A 23,030-nucleotide genomic window follows, 5' to 3' on the forward strand; every position below is an offset into this window, starting at 1 on the left:
CAACCTAATGAATTCTGGGAATTGTCCTAGTTCGCTTCAGCTTATCCAATTGAACTGATATAAGTGAACATACCTATTGGTAAATGAAAACTAAAGGTGTGAAGCATTGTGTCCTTTGTGAATTGATGATATGGAGGCCGCTTAAGAAAAAAGAGCTTCATCTCCAGCGCGGTCCAATATGGGGCTCAGAACGTCAGATCCAGACTAGGTTTTCACAGTATCTGTATAAGGTCAATGGCAGGAGTAAGGTTCATGCAGTGGGTCTCGCGAATTCTGATATCTCAAGTTTGCCGGGTCCACTTGTGAGTAGCTCATCCAGCCCAGAATTTTGCTTTGCACTCTGGAAATTGTAGTCCTAGTTTTTTAGGTTGATGAAAAGGACTACAAATCCCAAACGGCGAAGGAAAAAAAATCTCAGGCATGGAATTGTGAAACTTGAAAATTTTGGAATTCCCAGACACTTGGCTTGGTAGTGGAGAAGACAACTCTGCATCTGTATCAGTGGTGTCCAACACAGGTCTAGGAGGGACGGGTTCCTTCCAGACTTTTACAATATCACTGTATCTCTGTGAATACATTTAACATTGTCAATGATTAGTGTGAAAACCTGGCAAGGGCCCGGCCCATCTGAACCTGCGCTGGGCACCCAGAGCTATACAAATGGAAGGTCCACTCCCAGCGTTACCTGTAGTCCTGAACATTCCCAATGATATCGATGCAAGGCAGTACCTGAGAGGTGGAGAGTGGGGGCAGTGTTGTTGTGTTAATGTGTATCTCTTTGACTTTTTTTATTTATTCTTAATAATTGTTTGCTCAGGGCGGGTTCAGCTCCTTTCTAAATACACATTTGGTGCCAGCTGGTGGTGCAATCCCTACTCCTGGCAAAGCAGAGCAGTCTGCAGGTGCCAAGCCAAACACTGTGCTTCACAATGGACCTGACTCCAGGTTCATTTATTTACAGTAAGTCACTCTTGAGACTGAAAGCTAACATCAGCCACTCCACCTCCATGTGCCAGTCATGCCAGGGGCCCCTTTCATCGTCCATCCATTTACCCTGTCATGAGTTGAAGAGGTGGGTTGGCTGCTTGTGTATTTTGTTGTACCTGCACCATGTGTGGTCTGTGGTTTTTGTGATTTATAGCGCAGGTGTTTGCTTTTAAAACACATTCATCTTCCCGCTTCGCAGCTGCTTTTGTTAGTTGGTGTAGGAGTAAAGGTGTGACGACTGCTGGAGTGCAGAGGGTTAAACTCCCTCTGCCAACATATATGTGGTGAAGAAATCAGCACCAGGTGATTGATAGGTTTGATTCTTTCGGTAAACAACATTAATACGAGCCATGGTGTCCTGTGTGTGCCACCCCAATCTCTGTCATCAGAACACAACCTTTCCATCGCTGGGTTCTTGTATTCCGCATCATTGTTGTATGGTGTGTCAGTTCAGCTGGTGGAAACAAAACCTACAGCTCCTAGAATGTGTTTGTGGTGATATAAGCGCGGAACACGGAAACAATGGCAGTTGGCAGCGGGTAAACTGCCCTGGGGTGTCTCATAATAAAATTAAGATGCTTATCTTTCATGTTATGGTGTCCAGGAAGTTTGTATGCGGCACACACCACAGTGTTATATTGTTAAATGAATATATTTTGAGGCAACAAGGGAACCCAGAAAGGTCGACCAGGGACCTTGGGAATCAATTCTTTTAAACAACAGCGGTCTCCGGAATAGGGAATATGCAAACAATAAATATAGGCACAGTCGTTACTATATTCAAAGGACATGTCCAGCAGGACAGAGGTCTAATATTACTTTTAGTATGGAATAAACAAGGGATTTCAACAGAACAGTACATACATTGGGGCACAAACCTGTGTCCTACCTAACAATTACAAAACAGAAAGGAAACAACACAGGGTGCTCAGGGAAAACTGTACGGTTTGTTATACACAGGTAGTACACAGTGACAAAACGAGAAAACAAATCGCAGAGTACACCTTTACAGTTTAAATGAATACAAGTTTTTCATGTATAAGGTGTTTTTTAGTGTCAACGGCGTTTCAATCCAACAAGGGGGTAAGTGGATCATCATCAGGACATGGAGTGCATGCCTATTATTGTAAGAGCCTTTATATGCCTGGGGAAGAAGAATGGGAGAGAAAATCCAAAACGTACAATTAAGGGGAGGTTCACTATTTGCAAGAATTTTGGGCAACATGGGTGCATGAATGACTCAAAGGAAATCATGCATGGAATTGTGTAGTCCAGAAAGGGTGAAGTGACTGAGGCGAAGGAAATATATCTGACAATTAGTGATTGTGTGGAGATTATCTTAAAGGATTTGGCGTATTCAGACTGTAGATATCTGGATGCACTGGACCAGGATAAAGTCACAAGTTCAGGCCATCTGTGATGGAACGCAGGCTAGCTACAGGGACTCATTTAGGCCCACTATACAAAATACCTTAAATCCTGGTTTGCGGAGTGTCGCAAGGATCTGTGTCGAAGACGTGCTACGCAGCCGAAGCGATGCATTGGTTCTGAGAGGTATAAAGGCTACGATGCGAGGGTCTGCATCATCATCGAGGAACTCAGCAATGGGGCTTGCAATGCAAAGTCTAGCATTGAGGATGCAGCATGCATGCAGAGCACTGCTTCGGTTCTGACCAGCTGCAATGCGGAATCCGGTTTCAACATCTGAATCTCCTTGCTGGGGCATAACCAATTACCTTGACAGGGACGAGTCCGGTTATAAGGCCGTGAAATCACGAGTCTTCCTTAATGTAGGGGCTTGGATGTAGGAGTACGTTGCTCCTTGGATTAACTAACCGCTTGAGTCCGCGGTCTCGATTGCTGAATTGGAGGAATTGGAGAAACAGGCCATTAGTTCCCTTAAAACCAATGACTCTATAGTTATTAAAAGTGCAGACAAGGGCGGTGGAATTGTCTTACAGGAACTTGACTCTTACACTGCAGAAATCCAGAGACAATTAGACAATAAAGATCACTACCTGAGGTTAGCATCCAACCCCACCAAGGAGATTCAGGAACTGATACGGAAAGTAACAGTAGATGCAGTATCAGAGGGTTTCCTGACAAAGAAAGAATTCAACTATCTAAATGTGAAAAGCCCAAGGACCCCGGTAATATACACATTACCAAAAATTCACAAGAATATCACCAGCCCACCAGGCCGCCCGATTGTGTCAGCATGCGGTTCAATCCTGGAACCCTTAGGGGCATTTGTTGATTTCTTTATAAAAGAATTTGTCCCTCCCACAGCTTGCTATGTACGAAACTCCATGTCCATGATCAATTTGATCGAGCACCACCCCTTCAACCCCACTACCGATACCTTGTGCACCATGGACGTGGAGTCTCTGTATACTAATATCCCGCAAACTGCGGCACTTCTTGTTATACAGAAGACTTTAGATACACGCCCACGTCCTCATGCTATTCCCACGTCATTCATCTGTCAGTTACTGGAACTTTGCCTTACCCGAAATTTCTTTTCATTCAAAGGCCTCTTTTACCAACAAATAAAGGGAACATCTATGGGCGTGAATTTTGCCCCAAATTTGGCCATACTGTTTATGGATGAAATAGAAAGACAAGTCATCCTGGTACCATCTAACCCCTTCTTCTCCGGTATCATTATGTGGCATAGATACATTGATGACATCTTCATGATATGGAGATTGGACACCAATGTTCTACGCCACTTTATGCACTGGATGAACAACAACTGTTCGGGCCTTAATTTCACCTCCATATCTGACAGTTTTTCCATAAACTTCTTGGACTTAACAATTTTCCATCAGGAAGGTGAACTCCTCACACGGTTATTCAGAAAATCTACTGAGAGAAACACGCTGTTAGAATACACCAGCAATCACCCCAGGGCACTGAGGGATTCGCTATCATTTTCTCAATTCTTAAGGATTAGGAGAAACTGCTCACATAAGGAGGACTACTTTAGAGAAAGTGCCATTCTGGCCAATAAACTCAAAGACAGGGACTACCCCAGGAAAATTGTAAAAAACGCCTTGAAAAGGGCATGGTACCGCCCATGAGAAACACTGCTTGTCCCAAACCCAAAGAAAAATATGGACAGAATAGCATGTGTAACAACTTTCTCCCCCCTCTCTAATAAACTGAGGAAAATGATTTTAAAACACTGGCCCGTGATTAATGCAGGTATTCTAGAAATTGAGCGCCCCCTATTCGCTTTAAAAAAAAGTAAGAATCTAAAGGACCACTTGGTCCGAGCAGCGCTCCCTAGTCCTAACCATTCCTCTACACTTGAAGCAGCATGGGGTCTGTCCCCCATTGTTGGACATGTCAAATGTGGTGGATGTACTGTGTGCAATTTGACCATTGAAGGTAAAACACTAGTGTTCAACAATATTACGTTCAAATGTAACACTCTCACAAACTGCAATGCAAGCAATGTTATTTATCTCATCCAGTGCCCCTGTAATAAAATCTATGTGGGCCAAACATCACAAAAAATCAAAACCCGCATCTGCCAGCACAGGAGCCGCATCAGGTGCAGGACACCGAACGCCCCACTGGTAGAACACTTCACGGAAGCAAAACATGACGAAGACGACATCCGCTTGACTGTTCTAAAGGCACTGAAACTACCCCAAAGAGGAGGCAGCATGACTAGTCTACTAAACAAAGAGGAATTGAAGTGCATAATAATGCTGGACTCAATCCGAAATGGACTAAACCGGACAGAGGATTGGACTTCCCTACTCTAAATTATGCACTGTTCTCTGCATACCATGTCAGCCTAAAAGCTTATGCAGTTTCTGAGCGAATAATGACATTTGACCTTTAAACATTCCACTGCCGCCTGCATGAACGGGATAATTGATATTACTGCATGGAGTTCATAAGGCCTTTTTCCCAAGTATAAACTATGAGTGAGCTTAATGCCTTGAATGTATTGCTGCCACCACAGATATTCTTGTATAATCCTATGTGTATAACTGTAATAACTGCTGGGCACAACAGGCCAGCCCCTTCACTTTTTTGAGCACGTATCCTCACTCGGTATTATCACCTATGGTTTAACACCTATTACCCAATCACCGGGTTGCACACTATAATCACAATCACCTTACCACAATCCATTCATTCCTAACCCTGAACCTTGCCTTGTCCGTCTTTAGATTGGGCTTCAAACCACTCCATCATGGCCGCCGCAAACGCGGCTTGAATGGTTAGTCCATCTTCAGTGTTGGCAGATTCAATCCTAGCCCTGAACCTTGCCTTGCCCTTCCCTAGATTGGGCTCTAACCCACTCCATCATGGCCGCCGCAAACGTGGCTAGAATGGCTAGTCCGCCCTCAGTGTTGGCAACTCACCAACTATAGCCACCCGGAACCGAGCAACACTTGAACAGCGGATTCACGCTGTCGGAGAAGAGGAGCGAGACCACCGTTTCTCCACCTTCCACCCACCGCCGATTCCACTGTGGAGTAAGGTAAGCGCCAACCCTGCCCTTCCATAACGCTAGGCTAATTCCTCCCTTGCCCCAGTATCGCCTCTAATATATTTTCCTCCAATTCAGCAATCGAGACCGCGGACTCAAGCGGTTAGTTAATCCAAGGAGCAACGTACTCCTACATAAGGAAGACTCGTGATTTCACGGCCTTATAACCGGACTCGTCCCTCTCAAGGTAATTGGTTATGCCCCAGCATCTGTTGTCTTTGCACACCCGGACCAGCCTGATTTCATAATGTAACTCCCGTTTTTCAGGCATCTCTAACTCTGAGCACGGCAGCACCCCTTACGCCCAACAGCGCCTGACCAAGCCAACCCTTGGAAATTGGCAGGTTAGTGTTTCCCCTGATAAACTACCCACCACCGAATAAAATGAACCATGCCACCTCACTTCGGCCGTAATCCTCTTCAATCACCCGGTATGTTTTTAAACGACCCACATCCTGTCGCAACGGAAACCACAAATACCCGACGGACACAACGCGCCATCGATGAGTGCCTCAGGAAATGTCACCGATCTCACGAGCACCACCGTTTCCATCTGATAATATTCGTTTGCACCAAGTCACAATGTGAACCTTCCGCCGACGCCCCGTGTCACCCTCTAGTGTATCGGCGCACTGCCCTGAAACTTGGACAATTAGTCACTGAACCTTCACCAACTCACCGCGCCGTTCTTGGCTCTCTGCCTTTCACTCTGTTCACTCACTTGATCCGAAATTGTATGCATGGATGTGATCAAACCAGTTCGACTTCACGATGATGCAACTTTCACCGAGCCCCGAGCTGGCCACACTTACATGACAGTACCGCATGCAGTTCAATCACAATTAAGGACTAAATTACTGGTTGAATACTGGCCCTGATTTGGAGTGGCCAGACAGCCACATATTGACCTCGCTATTGCTATTGTTGTTTATTTCACCATTTCAGGCGGATGCCTTATGCTGTTCTTTTGTTTTCCTCCCTTTCACTTCCACAGGCGTTCGTATTGGAAACAGGCAGTGATTAAAACAGTCCTGATGATGATCCCGGTTCATTAGGAGCCATGGGATCGAAACGTTGACCCTTGAAAACAGTGTTGCATGAAATTTATTTGCATATTAACCTGTACACACTGTATGTCGAGACTTGCTATGATTGATTATTAATTCGCAAGCGACAATTGGCTCCAAAACTCTTTTTGCCTGGTAAACTTTTCTCTCGATTCACCTTCTTTCCTTAACATATGGTTTTTCCAACTCTTGGGATAGGTACAGGATTGTGCCCTATCTAAATGCTTGTATGTGACCCTCTTTAGGTCAATCTAAATCCTTTTAAATCTAAATTAAATATTCCTTGCCCGGCTGGGCATGGAAGCTGAACTATAGTACTTATTGTGGTCTATATGTTTATTTGGTTGTCTATTGCAATTCCTGAGGACCCTTGTTCTCTCTAATAAACTTTTTAAAAGTGACATTTTTAGATTTGTGATTTAAAATCAAACTTCACCATGAGTTAGGATTTAAAATTGCGATTCCAGAGACCCCAAACATGAAGGGGTTATTGCCTTCCCATTAGAAAATTATACTTATAAAGTGTAATAACTTAATTCCAATATAGCCCTACGGGAGAGGTAGGCGTTGCCATAGTGGAAAACAAATGTACGAGTTTTTCACCACCAGGACATATAAAACTTGAAAGTATATGTCTTACTTTTTACATACATTGCAACCTACCCTCCTCGCTGTCCAGGGCTTAACTAGGGGTGACTTATATGTGTTAAACAAGGTTTGGGCCTGGCAAAAGGTTTATTTTGCCAGGTCAAAAGGGCAGTTTAAACTGCACACACACAGGCTGCAATGGCAGGCCTGAAACTTGTTTAAAGTTCTACTTAAGTGAGTGGCACAATCAGTGCTATAGGCCAATTAGTAGCATTTAATTTACAGACCCTGGGCACATGTAGTGCAACTTTACTCCGGACTCACAAGTACATTAAATATGTCAATTGGCTATAAGCCAATTCAACATGTTTTAAGGTGAAAGCACAAGCACTGGTTAGCAGTGGTAAAGTGTGAAACGTCCTAATGCCAGCAAAAATTAAGTCTGTAAAACAAGAGGTATGAAGGGAAAAATGTAAGAGGCAAAACAACGCCAAGGATGCCAGGTAATTGTGAATTCTCTATGCACCAATGGCTTGGTAGTTTTGGTTTAAGTTTCAGGTGTGGCAAACAACATCATATACATAATAATACACTGCACTTATAACCATCGCACAAGATACATTTCTGTACATGAGCTCAGCAATTACCAAGTGAGCAATAAGCTTGAGTCAAGCATAACTTTAAATGAGCAACACGCTCAAGACAAAGAAGGGTTAATGTTAGTCTTTCTTTCTTTCCAGGGAAAGATATGCTTGTTGCGCCCAAGGTAAGGTTTTGATTAATTTGTATTCGTTTCTAATACGCTCTATATTTACATCATATAAACACCATGTATGTAGATTAGAAAGTTGTTGCAATCTGGCCAGGTGGTGAGGCTTGCAGGGCCAATACTACAAATATGTATTACCTAATCCCTCTGAATTGGTGATCAATCTCCCCCCAACGTGTGTGCGTGTCACAATAACACAGTACCTCTTGTCCTTAAGTGTTGGTGTATGCAGGCCTCCCAGGACTACTTAAGCAGGCCACTGTGTGGTGCGCCACTTGAGTGCCAAAGGTACGCCAAAGACAAGCCTGTCTGCCCTCGTCCGCACCCAGCGTCTGGACACATGGCCCTACAAAGAAACACTGATGCTGACCTCTGAGCTCTGGAATACGGGCTTATCAGCAACCACTGCTACTCACATCCCCACACACAACCAGAGGACTATTCCCCTGTCATCATCGCCGCCTCACCTTCAGCACTAAAGATACCTGGACCACGCACCAGTTTCTGCAACACCATCTAGGACCTCATCGCCCTGTTCGCAATCAACTCAGACTACTACATATTCCATGGGGACCTCAACTTCCACCTTGATGACTCCAAGAACGGCAACACTATTGACCTCTTGGAGAGCATAAGAAGCCTCTGCCTCAAGCAATTCATCACAGACCCTACCCACATCGTAGGACATACACTAGACCCCATCTACACCCCCAGCAACTGAATCAGGTACAGCCATGCCACACAATTCACCTGATCTAACCACCGCAGCATGTACTTCACCATCACAGTACCCCCCCCCACTCTGGCACCATACCCCCAAGATCCACGCGCGGAGACAGCAAAAAGGTATCAGGAGACTGGTGGACCCATGCTCTCAGCTCCCACCCTCCAGACTCCACACACAATCCTCAACAAGCAGCAAAAAATGTTTCCCAATAGATCACAGGATGCACCAACATATTTGCCCCAGCCAAGACCATCAAGGCTAAAGGACCAAGAAAAACACCCAGCTGGTTTATCAAAGATCTGAACTCCACTAAAGACCACTGCTCCCAACTTGAAAGGAAGTGGCACATCAGCAAAATGACACAACACTACACTGACTTCAGAATCGCTCTCAATCAACACCACCACCTCCTGAAAGTCACCAAGAAGAATGTCCTGACAGAACGCATCGAAGTGAGCAAAAACCACAGCAAGGAACTTGTCAGCATCGTCTCGGAGTTCTCCAAACCCACAGTCACTGAAAATGACATTACACCCTCCAAGGAACTGTGTGGCAACCTTGCTGACTTCATCCAAGACAAGATCTAAGCCATCTACGAGAATTTCAAAAACCGACCTTCCGCCACTGACAGCATCAACCAGCTCACACCCACAAGCACGTACCCTGAACCCCTGCTCACCGACTGGGACATTCCATCCATGAAAGACATAATCGCGATCATGAATTCTGTGCACTCAGGATCAACCCCCAGACTCCTGCCCCCACCGCATTTTCAATTTCGGACACAAAACGATCAACAACGAGCTCAGAAATGTTCTTAACACCTCCATCACCATGGCTGGAAAAATGCAGAAGTGAGGCTCCTTCTGAAAAAACCCTCCCTGACCCTGCTGAACTGAGGAACTACCAGCCCATCTCGCTGGTCCCCATCTCAGCTAAAGTCGTTGAGAAAGCGATCAACTAGCAACCCACCCAACACCAATAGACCACAACCTCCTGGGCCCTCCTAATCTGGATTCCGAGCTAATCACAGCACCAAGACAGCCCTGATCACAGTCACTAATGACATCAGATGCCTCCTTGACCACAGGGAAATGGCAGCCCTCAACCTCCTGAACCTGTCTGCCGCGTTCAACACTGTCTCCCATCACCTCCTGGCAAACAGACTCCACCACTTTGGGATCCAGGGTGATGTCCTCAAATGGATCACTTATTTCCTCACTGACAGAGCCCAACGGATCCATCTCCCTCCTTTCACCTCGAAGCCCAGAAAGATTATCTGCGGAATCCCACAAAGAGCATCCCTCAGGCTCATACTCTTCAACACCCACATGACCCCCCTGGTCGACACCGTCAGAGCGCATGAACCATACATCATCTTCTACGCCGATGACACAGAGCCCATACTATCTCTGTCCGAAGATCCCTACACCACCAAATCCAACTTCCACAGATGCATGGTGAAAGTCGAGGACTGAAGGAAGGAGAACTGCCTTAAACTCAACGCGGACAAGACGGAAGTCCTTATGTTTGGGAACAACCCCTCGCCATGGGATGGCACGTGATGGGCCGTGGAACTTGGCAGTCCTCCCGCCCCCACGTATCACACCCGCAACCTCAGCATCATACTGGATAGCAAGCTATCCATGAAAAAACAAGTCAAGGCGGTTTCATCCGCCTGCTGCCTCACTCTCTGCATGCGCCAAATGATTTTCAGGTGGATCCCAGTCAACACCAAAAGGGCCGTCACAAAGGCACTCATCGCCAGCTGATTAGACTACAGAAACACACTCTACGTAGGAATCACCTAATGCCTCTTGAAGAGACTCCAGACTATACAAAACTCAGCTGGAAGGCTCATCCTTGACTTCCAATAAGGACCCACATCACAACCCATCTTAAGAAACTACACTGGCTCCAGATTCAAAAGAGATGCCAATTCAAGATACTAGCCCAGGCCTACAAAGCACTTCACAATGAAAGACCAGAATAATCAATAGATGCCTATCCTTCCATCAACTGACCAGGCACTTTTGCTCCTCATCTTTCTCCCTCAGAGGCACCCCACGGATCTGCTGAACCAAGGGTGGAAGGCGATCCATCTTGCACCTAGCAGCCCAGGCATGCAACAACCTCCCCCTGCACCTCAGGACCACACCGTCGCTCCGGCAATTCAGGAAAGAACTCAAGAGATGGTGCTTTAAATGTTAACTCCTCCACGCAGCCGATACTTCTCCGGCGCCTTGAAACCCTCACAGGTGATTTGCCGTGCTCTACAAAATGCTTTATGGATTGATTGACGTGCCACACATTTGGGTATTATGAGTGTACTCTCTAGCAGGTTACCAGGCACTATAGAACACATTAAGTGAGAATTCATAAAATGCATCCAAAACAGCACAAATATACCATTTACTGCTCCATGCGTGAGAAGCTCATCCAATTTTCTTTGCATTTTGGGTGTCGTAGTTCTGATTTTATTATGGGTTAAACAAGACTGCTATTTCTGGTATGCTATGATGAAAACACTGCACAGGATGAGCAACTCTGGCATGGAACTGGATAACTTTAAAGCTCGGTACTACCATCAATTGTCGTACACTCTTGTTTTTCTGCTGGGCAATGCATAACTCCCTAGGAGATCAGAAAGCGATTATGTTCAGCCCCCAGTCTCAACCATCAAATGGCAAGAACATTTACCCACAATTCATTGAAGTTGACAGACACGGGTACATACCCGTTCACACTACTAATGGCACACCATAAATAGTCGAACACATGTCAAAGGTTGCACTTAACAATTGCTCCACTTTAGTTTGCTTCTGCTGCTTGAGGAAATGACCTCCTTCAGAGCGTCTGTTTTGCCCTATACAGGATCCTATATGCTAGAGTGAGAGATGCATTCATACAGGAGCTCAAAATAGGAAGAAAAGTCTGCAGGCATAAAAATCCTTAAAGGCAAATCGTGGAAATTGATGCAGAACATAAGAGAAGGAAAAAAGGAGTCAGGTGCTGAACCACCCAAGATTGAATGGAGAAGAATCAGGCTCAGGAATTCCCAAAACGAGGCTTATTCTGGGTTGAGGTAGCTAAAGAAAAGTCCAAAAATCAGGACAAAAACTAACTATTTCAGAAATGGGAAATAATGCAACAAAAATATTTTGACTGTGTTGTGACACATCCATGTGTTACATTGGCTCCACTTTACATATAAGGGAAAGAATATAACCTCGGAGGAAACTGTCAGCATCCAACTTAGGAGCATATATACAAGCCCCTATCGTCACAAAAGGGTCACTTTTAGGGGGCGATTCCGATCTCGCTCGGAAGGGCACAGAATCCCGTACGACATCAGCGGATCCGATTCGGAGGCTGAATTTCTGTCCGGTTCGTACACGGGTCCGGCCGTCGAAGTACGATGCGAACAAGCGCGAAAACTCCGTCCGAATCGTTTCTGGGTCCGAACCGCTTTGTACGACTCGGTCGCAAGCATACCGTGGCGCGCAATGGAGACAAATGGAGACGAACTCTGACCGAGCCAGTACGATCCTCGATTTGGATAGCCGGATCGAGTCGGAGCGTCCGGCTCACAAAATCTCCCGGAGGTGAACTATGGGGGTCTGCACCGGACCCCCAGGTACCCGCAGCCTTATGACTCGGACACATGGGGAGACCCATGGGCTTCCACAACAGAGGCATGTACGGTGTGGATGGCACCAACACGTACCCACTGTAGGGGGCGCACTTGTCCGCAACGTACCCATTCAGACAATAGGAGCACATGTACGCATTGTACGACCGGCTCCCATTGACTTCAATGGGAGTCCGACCGAACCGAGTCTGACTGCATACGGCCGCATTGTACTCGCACGGTCGGACTGCAGGAGTCCGGTTCGGTCGGAAATCACCCCGGATCCGATCAGTTGGAGTGCTATCCAACCGAGATCGGAATCGGTCCCTTAGTGTTGTTGTGGTGGCGATAGGGGCTTTGCTTTATTTACAAGGCAGAATTCAGCCACTTAGTGTGGCTTAACGCTGCCTTGTAAATAAGGCACCCTTTCACACTGTGCTTAGCGGGGAATGGTAATGGGTGTTGTGGTGAGCGTTCCACTGCAACACCCATTGATTTTGATGCCGCCCCCTATTTACAAGAGTGGCGTAAATAGGAGGTAGTGCCAAAATTAAGACCTGGGAAAACCTTATCTTAAACAGGCGAAAAGAGGACAAATGCTTTCTTTCTCTTGTTTTTGCTGTTTCCATGTGTGAGCACATAAAAGTTACACAACGCCATTTAAAGATTGTTTATGTGCAGGAAGGGAGGCAATCTTCCCCTCAACGCAGACACCCTTGCACTATGGTGCAAGTGTGCCTGCATTGGCGCTAGGCTGCTAAGTTTAGCACCAGCGCAGGGGGAAACGCAGGGCAGGACCATATTGTTGTAAATATGGTGGAGCCCCTCGTTTTTGAAGTGGCAGAGTGCGGCGTTAAGCCAAGGAGGTTAATGCCGCGTTCTGCCACTTCGTTGCAAATATGCCCCTCAGTTTGAGTATGGACAATGAAGTATCAATATGGAGACCATATTTGATTGGGTTAAATCAATGCTTCCCAAACTGTTTAGAAACACAGCCCAACTTTTAGAATGACACATTTTTGGGACCCACCTGGTTTTAGTGGACCTGAGGCAGGGGCTATTTTTTAATGCAATAAAAGCAACTTTATATAAATTTCATGACGTTCATTTACCACGCTGTATGATATCGGACTGTGGCTAAGATATGGTTGTGTGATGGAACCACGTATTGTATTGTATTGTAATTGCATTTATATAGTGCTTACTACCCGTGACAAGGCGTTGAAGCGCTTTTTCGGCGCGTAGCACGCTACTCCGGGACCCATAGAGGATTAGTGTTGAATTAGTATAGTGAAACATGCAAGTACATTTTAAGTGGTGGATAGGTTAGTCAGTTATTTGGATTTGGAATGACAGCAGAAGGATAGAGGAGGAAAAAGGTTTGTATTCATATAGCGCTTGTTACCCCTGATGGGGTGTTGACGCACGCTATACAGGAAGCCCATAAAGGATTAGTGGTGAATTAATATGGTGAAATATGAAGTAATTTCAGTGGTGGATATTAGTCAATTATTTGGAGTGAGAAGGATAGGGGAGGGATAAAAGGGGAAGAAAGATTTGCATTGATATAGCACTTGTTACCCCTGATGGGTGTTGAAGCGCTTTTCTGGCGAGTAGCACGCCACTCCGGAACCCATAAAGGATTAGTGGTGAATTAGTATAGTTGAATATGGAATTTGAGAAGTGAACATGTTAGTCTGTTAATTTTGATTGAAAAGGATAGTGGAGGGATAAAAGAGTGAAAGATGTGTTGTTGTTTTTTTAGCAGTAGGAGGAGGCTTTTGAATGAGTAAAAAGGAGTTTTGGAGGGGAGGAGTCAGAGGGAAGAGTTTAGAAAGGTTTGTTTTAGGGGATCGGTATAGTAAAAGAGGTGTCAGATGATGGTAATGTGTGATGGGTATGGTAGTGGAGACAGGACACCACTTTATTATAAGGAGTTTTCTCAGCTGTTGACCAGGCTGGTGGTAATTCTGCAAGCAGGTTTTCCTGTATTGAGAAACATTCTTCGGCACAGTTCCTCACAGTATGCCTCACAGATGCTATTCAATGGGCAAAGTCCAGCAGTATTAGCATGTTATTAAATACCGCACTCAGTATTACCAATACTTAATTAATCAAAACACCAGACTGTGATGTTACCACAGAATTATATATGGATCCCATATAGACCTATATGGAATGGACCATAATATGCAGACATCAAGGCACAACACCGATGGTTGCATGCAAACTCGTCATTCTGAACCCTTTTCCACAGACAAAGTCTGCAAAGGTTGATTTGGAGAATTTGGCCCCAAAAATGTGCGTGGCATTCAGTGGCAACCCATGTCCCTGCTGAAAATGGCATTAAATGCTCAATTGTGATGAGGGCCTACCTATGGGGGATTTAAATGATGAGTTTTCATTGAGAGCAGAAAAAAATACAGAACAGTTAGGATGTATATGAATCCTGTTAGTCTGTCAAGACAGAGAAAGAAACAGGGGGAGGAGAAAGAGAGAAGAGCAAAGGGGTGAGGAAAACTGAGTTTAACAAAAAGAGAGGAATAGAGAGCAGCAATAATAAGGGGCGATAGTACGCACTACAAATCTACATAATATGACGTGACTTACATAACATAATATGATGTGACATGACCTGACATGGCGTGGCAAACGACCCCCCTCTCTCCTAAAAACCAACCCCCTACCCTAAGCCCTAAAAACGTCCATGCATCCAGTCCTAAAAACTTCCCCGACCCCCAAGCCCTAAAACCTACCCTGGCCTCTCCCTGAGCCCTGAAACCTACCCACCCTCCGGTAATTTCTAAACAATACCGACCCTCCTCCGATCCCTTAAAACTACCCTGCCCCCCTAAGCCCTAAAACGTTTCACAATCCCTGCCGCCCACCCTGGGCCCTAAAATGGCCCCCAAGCCCCTGTCCTGATACCTAAAACTAGAAAACATTAAAAGGCGCATGCATCAAAGGATTTTGCGATCGCAAACGGTGCGAATCGCAAAAATCGGCCGTTTGCGATCGCAAAATCCTCTTTTGGAATGCATGAAGGTTCAAGGCCCTCGCAATTTAAGAATTCGCAAATATTTGCGAATTCTCAAATTGCGATTGCATTTAAGGAATCGCATTTTGCGATTCCTTAAATGCAATGCAAGAAACCTTTTAAAATTGCGAATTCGCAATTAGGGGTTGCAAATTACCACGAGGGTGAACCTCGTGGTAATATGCGAAAAATGATTAAAATGCTCAAATTAGCATTTTATACACTGTCATGTTACAGACACACATGTCCTTAGGACATGTGTGTGTGAAACATGCACTTTAAAATACATTTCAGGGGTGCAGGAGGGGGTCCTTTGGACCCCCCCTGCACCCATGGAATGCATTAACATTTTGCGATTCCCTAATTGCAATTCACAAAATGTCAATGCCTTCCCATTAATTCCTATGGGCCTTTTGGCCCATTGGAATCAATGGGAATTGCGAAATCGCAAATTAGAATTCGCATAATATTTGCGATTCGGTAAAAATTGCGATTTTTACCGAATCGCAAAAATTATGTGAATAAATTGATGCATCCCGTTTTGCGATTCCTTATTTGCGATTCCTTAAAAATCGCTAATAAGGAACCGCAAAACGTTTTGTTAATGCATGTCACCGTAAGTACATTGAGAAAGGCTTTGTTGCAGCCAAAACACGGCAAAATATAGCATTGCACATATGTTTGAATAAAATGCACTATATAGATATATAGATAGATAGATATAGATATAGATATACACACACACGCATATGAAAAACATTGCAGCGCCTTGTAAGGGGTAGTAACCGATATGTAAATACAATTACAATGTACATATATATTCCAGTTTTGTATAGCATGAACATTGCCCAAGAGTATTGGAGCGCTTCACATGAACCCCAGGTTAAATTACACAAGGTCAGATTCATTTTATCATAAGCACAGGAGATTATGTGATTTGCCTGGACTCAAAAGATATTAATTAATTAATTAATTGTGGGTTTGTAATGCGCTAGAATCGACTCCCCAAGGAGTATCTCTGCGCAGTAGACAGCTGGGGAACCCGTCCTGGCTTTCCCTGTGAGATGGTCCCTACTGGGTATCTCCAAGGTGAAACCAGGCATCCCCGGCGTATGTGGGGGGCCGTTGTGGAGATGAGGCAAGCTAATGCCCCGAGTTGCCGAGTTTGATCCCTAGTTAGAGTAGGCACCGAGGTGAGAGTTACCGAGTCCGCTGACCCTGGTCCACGACCCTGCCGCGTCGGGAATTGAACCCTGGTCCCGGGCCGTACTCTGCTCCCGGGTCTGCCGCCTCTAACCAGTGAGCCACACCACTCCACATTGGCCAACCTTAGGATTTCCTAGATACAAACTCTGCAGTTCCGGCCATTAGGCCGCATCTATATTTCTCAAGTGATGTATGAAACTCATACACAAGAGGTATGGTTGTGAATGATCCTGTATCCTGAACACATTCACTGCTGAAATGGCTTTGTGCAGTAAAAACACAGCTGCAACAAATACTGGAAGGCTCACCCGGATTCTTGCTAGGTAATACTTGCAAAATGTTGTTTTAAAACTGGACTTAGGAACATTGTTCAATTCCTTTCAACTGGAGCACAACCAGGGCTAATCATTTTAAATATTACTAACATATAGACCAGGACTTTCGTGACCCATCAAAAATCAGCTCGCGACCTACCAGTGAGACCTGACCTGTGGTAAGGGAACCGCTGGGTTAGATCAAAATCTAGGCCCCACCCTTCCAGAGAACAGTCAACACTGGAATACCTGATGGAAGGTGAAGGTAATGTTTCTTTCTCATTATTTTGTCCAGTTACCTGCCCCATTTCTAGGCTCCCAAACACAGAATCTCAACCAGCTAATGCAAAGTGCTAGTCAGGCTGGCCAGGGATGTCTGCAACCAACTGGAGGCTGAGAACAAGTCTGAAAAGGAGACGCTGACTCCAACACTCTATTGCTACTTGTGTGAAGCAGATGAGCACTCCCAAAAGGAAGGAGGTTCCAGAGAAATGTGCCTCTACTCAGAACTCTGCAGCAAGAAAATTGGCCTGTTGTAACGATGCATGCTTCACCTGTGGGAGCTAATAATCAGACTCCAGTCTGCAGTTGAAACCTCAGAATTATTTGGGACTCACTGCTAGACTGACAAAAGCACTGCAATGCCATGCCAGTGCACACTGCCAATTACATAACACAGCATATTGACTGGGCACCAAGCCACACAGTCAGTGTTACTGCTTATAACCAGGGCCACTGCAATCAGGTGGCTGGAGAGGGCCAGATTATGCAGAAGGGTTAAGTAAATTATGAGGCAAGAGAAGGCATAATATGTGGTGTGATGAGGCACATAATTTTAATAGTATTACTTCATTATTGTGTACTTTTTACACTTGTTAACACTGTCTGGGCATTGGTTGCACCTCATCAGTACCAGGTTAACACCCAAATATAGCAATGAGCAACAGAAAGCTGCCCAGTCAACCTTTGCAACAGGCCTTCCATTGTGCGGTCACACATGCTGCAGCGCTTTTAGTAACTTTTGAACCTTTCACGCTAGAAACAACATTCTTTTTGTTACAATCTGCACATCTATAACTGTCTGAAAAACACAGCGGGCGCACAATCTAATTTTCCAGTGGCCCTGCTTATAACACACCGGCGGGATGGAGGTCAGCACGCACTGCTCCCCCTGTCCATGCCCAGCAGAGTTTCGGAGGCCGACAGCATCTGCGTTTCTCTACTGGTCTCATACAGTTCGCCAGCAATGTCCTGCACCAGACTCCATAATTTCTTTAAAGAGACAATGTATGATAATAATGATAATCAATTATAATTATTGTTTTTAATTGATTAGAACATTTATGAATTTAAATAATAATAAGACATTTGTGTATTTTGCCAATTTAACAAAACTATACAGAAATAAACATACACAAGTATTTCAACTGTATTATTATTATTATTATTGTTAAAATTACTATTATTATGATAACAATAACAAAATAATAATAATAATGAAATATAATATAAACAAAATAACAACAACAAAATAATAATAATAATAATGATAATAACAATAATATTAACAATAACACGAATAATTCGTATAATAACAACAATAATAATAATGATTGTTATAATAATAATAATACGTATAACAATAATAAGTATACCAATAATAATAACAGTAATCATAATAATAATAATAATAGCAATAACAATAATTAAAACAATAGTAATAATTATAACCATAATAATAATAATAACAATAATAATACTTATTATTACTAGTATCATCATCATCATCATCATCATCATATCCGGTCGGAACACAAGCACTAAACTATGCAAGTAATCAAGGTTTTGCGATTCGGCGCATGTGATCACAAAAAAGAATTACACAAATATTTTCCTTCAGCGCTCTCTTCTCCGACCCTATTTGCGAACATCAAATATACACGCAGGAAGCTGTTAAAATCCAACGTCAAAGTCTGAACTCCTGCTCCTGCTGGTTAGAGCTCCAGCAGCTAAAAGCACTTTGGGGACTGGCGTGGAGTCAAACACTCATTAAGAGTCCTGAGTCTGTTAATATTACAACACATTCCAAACCCGATATGTTCCTGCTTGTTCCATAATGGCTAGAGTGTTGTCTTCATTATTTATTTGTCTGCAGAGTAAAAATATACTCTGTTGCGCTAACAGTTGTTTGTTGCGTAGGCACCCGTTTGAGATCAGAATGTGTGATCTCCCGTTTGTTCTATTTATTGAAAATAAACAAAAAACAATGCTACATGTTTCAAAAAGGAAGAACCATTATAGCCTTAGAGCCCGCGGTAGCTAGCTACACACCCATTAAAGGACTGAGCCGAAGGTGAGGGCCTTTAACAAGGGATTGGACTTTAATGACGGTGTAGCCCAGCTACGGCGGGCTATTAGAACATTCCGCCACTAGAGAGCAGAATGTTCTCGCGAATAAAACAAAGGCCTCACGGAGCCCGAGGGTGTTGAAATCCCCTCGGGGTCCGTAAAGCCTTTGTTCACAGCAACAGCTGTGAAGGACAACTCTGGAATGTTGGAGCTCTGGTCTTTTACCGGCCTTGAGAAGCCTGGAGCACTGCTTTGTTTTCAATGGAGGTCCAAACATTCCAATGTTCTAATAATAATTAAGCCCATATTTCAAGTAGGGCACAAATCCAGATTCAGATGCATAAGTCCTGCTCCTAAAGCATAAAACTGTGTCTGTAACTTAACCTCTATTTCCAGGCGGAATAATGTCAAAACATACTACCCTCTGCAAGGAGGGAGAATTTTCAATGACTGGTCGATACCATTAGGGTAGAAAGGGATTTTATAAGAAACAGATAAATATTTCCCACCTGCAGGCTGCTCTGTGTGTATAGTCAAATACAAAAATGTGTCTATTTTTTGGGTTAAATAATTTATCTGCAAGGTGAATCAATGGACGAAGTAAGTAAAATCTCTGTCAACAGTACCTTTACAATGAGGACCAAACTGCCAGGGGACCCACAACCCTTCAAAGGGACTGTGTTCTGCCCAAGCTCAAATTTTGTGAGATGTAGGAGGCTTAGGGGCCCTTCATCCTATTCTGCGGGGGGGGGGGCTTTATTTTGCATTACCCCACTGCATTCCTTAGATGTGTCCAGTGACAGGATGTGATGTGCCATCATTCATATGTGGCACATCTACAGTTGCCTCCTTTACCAGAGAAAAATATGGGAATTTGTTCATGGTTTAAGATTCTGCAAAGACCCAGTCATGAAACTTAAATAAAACTTTATATCAAATCACCTGCATTCATTTTTAACATGACTTTTCTGTCTTTGTTTTCTTTAATTATTTGTCAAGGATCATTAAGGTAGCTGTAGAGCACATTTTAAAAGGAGTTCTTCTGTTTACTGTTTGAGGTATGCATTGATAAGGGGGGAAATTGCCAACTTTAGGTGATTTTCCAAATAGTTGTATCTGGGGAACATAAAATTACTGGTCATGCCTGTACAAAACGACCATGTGGCAACAAATAACATATACACACAATGTGCATTGACGCAGCATAAAACCAAAGCATATGTGGGGTATTACCTACTCATACAAAACATAACCTGTCAACTTTACAGGTACTTTCTTCTGGCACTCAGCCCTTTGGCACATTCCTTCCTGTGGCATGCTTTGATTACATTTGCTATCAGATGTCTGTGCTCCACTCCACTCCAAAACCTCTCTTTCATTACACTTGACCACATCTCTCCTGTTCCATTTCTTCTAATATTACTTTGAATTTATTCATCTCCTTTATTTCTCTTGGTACAGAACATTGTGATGTACCCTTCTTTACACCACCCAACAGTCTTACACACACCCAATCTCCATCCTTTAACTCCAAAGGTTTCCTATCTCCTCGATCAACTCTATACTTCTGTTTTTCTCGCGCAGTATGTCACATCTCAGCCACATCCACCTCTTAAGCTCTTCCTCCACACATGCAATGGGGTACTGTCTTAGATCATGGCACACAACCACCTAACAGTTGAAATGGTGACACTTCCATAGTAGATTGCGGCGTTGAGCTGTAACTCCAAACCATTTTTTTTTATCTCACTCTTCCACTCGAGACTATTTTGAACTGCCAACTGTACATTCTCTCCCAGCACCCTACTCAACCTTTCCACTAGTGTATTTTCACGAGGATGTCCTATTGCAGTTCTCCTATGTCTCACTCCATTTGTTACCAGATATTCTTCAAATTCACTAAACTAAGGGCCGTTAACTTGTACCACCTCTTCTGGGTACTGCTCTATAGAACACTTCCTCACAGAACTCCACTACCATCTTTGATTTCACATCATTCACTAATGCCACTTCATGCGATTTCGAGAAATAGTCCATGAGCATTATGGCATACTTCCTTCTGCCACGCCCTACATACATCCACCGCTGCCCTCTGCCATGTCCTCTCTGGGAGTTCTATAGGAAGAACGGAAGCTTCCCAGCACAAATGACTTTTTTCACTACAGGAACACACTAAACAACCCCTCACAAATCTCTCAACATCTTGATCTAAACCGGGCCACCAAACATTCTGTATCACTCATGGCAGACATGTCACCATGTCCCTCAAGTAATGTCACCATCAGTCTTTATCTCAAAGTTCTCGGCAAAAAAGACTTGTCCCATGTGCCCACGCCTGACACAATCCAGGAATGATAACTCAGACCACACTAGTTTATAATTGGACAAACTAGGATCCAGACCCTGTTTCCAGGTCGTATGCTGTGGTAAAAGTACCACTATCTTCTGCAACTCAAAATCTGTCTCCACATCTTGTTTCCATTCCTTTTCAGTAATGGCTTTTTGACTTGACCACATCGGCCGCACCCAAACACGTTTGTCATCAACTGCTTCAGCAGGAATTGGCAACTGGGACAGACAGTCACATTAACGTAATTCACGTCCAAAACATGGCAGACATTGTATACAAATTCCTGCAATCTGTACGACCACTTAGCAATTCGGGGCATGGTTCTACTTGTGCCCCTTGTGGTGAACATATCCACCAATGTTATGTTGTCCGTCCTGAGCTCGAATTCAGTTTCCCACACATAGTTCTGGAAGAGCTGAACAACCCACCAACAGGCTAGCGCTTCCTTTTCTATGGTGAAGTAATTATTTTCCCTGTCTATCTGCGAGCAAGAAGCAAATGCCACTATCCTTTTTTGGCCGTTCTCCATTTGCATCAGGAAAGCTCCTAGTTCATACATGCTAGCATCACTGCATTCAATGCTGCGATAACTAGAATCAAAGGATTTTAATACCAGAGCTTGTACAATACATCTCCTTGTGTCATCAAATGATTGCTGTCACTCAGGTGTCCACTCATACCTTACCCCCTTCTTCAACAGTTCTCGCATGGGTTGTACTCTGTGAGCGAAGTGATCTACAAATGTTTCGAAGTACTCCCCTAATCCAAGGAACGACCTAAGCTGCTCCTTGTCTTGCCATCTCGGTGCCCTCTCAATTGCCTCCAATAACTTTGTCTTTGGTCTAATATTTTTGCCTGAAACCTTCTGACCCCGGTATCCCACTTCCTTCACAGCAAATGTGCACTTTTTGCTTCCTACAATAAGTGCAGCCTTTTCCAAAATTTCCAAAACCTCACACAAGCGTCCATCATGATTTTCTCTGTCCATCTCCCATACTAGTGTTTTGTCTTGAAAGTACATTAAATTATTCAGACCTCCTAACCAGGGGTGGGCGGAATTTGCATAGTCGTGTTACGCAATGCTCCGCGAAACTGTAAAAATCTCAGCCAGCACGTAAAAGTTCCGCAAACATGCGGAATTGCTTGTTCCGCCGGTTCGCAATGCTTTTTTCCTGTCGCAAACGCTGTTTGCGTGCTCGGGGGAAATATCTTGCAAACACGCATTTTGAAAGCGCAAACAAGCAAAAAATTCCGCGAAGCCACGGACCGTGGAATATTTGTCAATTCCGCATTCTCCACGGAACGCAAAATTACCCAACGGAATCTACAGCCCAGGCCTACTCCTAACAACCGTTGCATTATGCGTAGAAAAAAACCTGATGCCAAAGTTAACCCGAACAGCATCGGCACGAACCTGAATACTCCCTTTGGGGTTACAAATGAGGTCAGCTATTTAGAGTGAGGGTGTAACATTATTTGGTGGTATGTATTA

Source organism: Lissotriton vulgaris, chromosome 6 (assembly GCF_964263255.1).
Source record: "Lissotriton vulgaris chromosome 6, aLisVul1.2, whole genome shotgun sequence".
Classification (NCBI taxonomy): Eukaryota; Metazoa; Chordata; class Amphibia; order Caudata; family Salamandridae; genus Lissotriton; species Lissotriton vulgaris.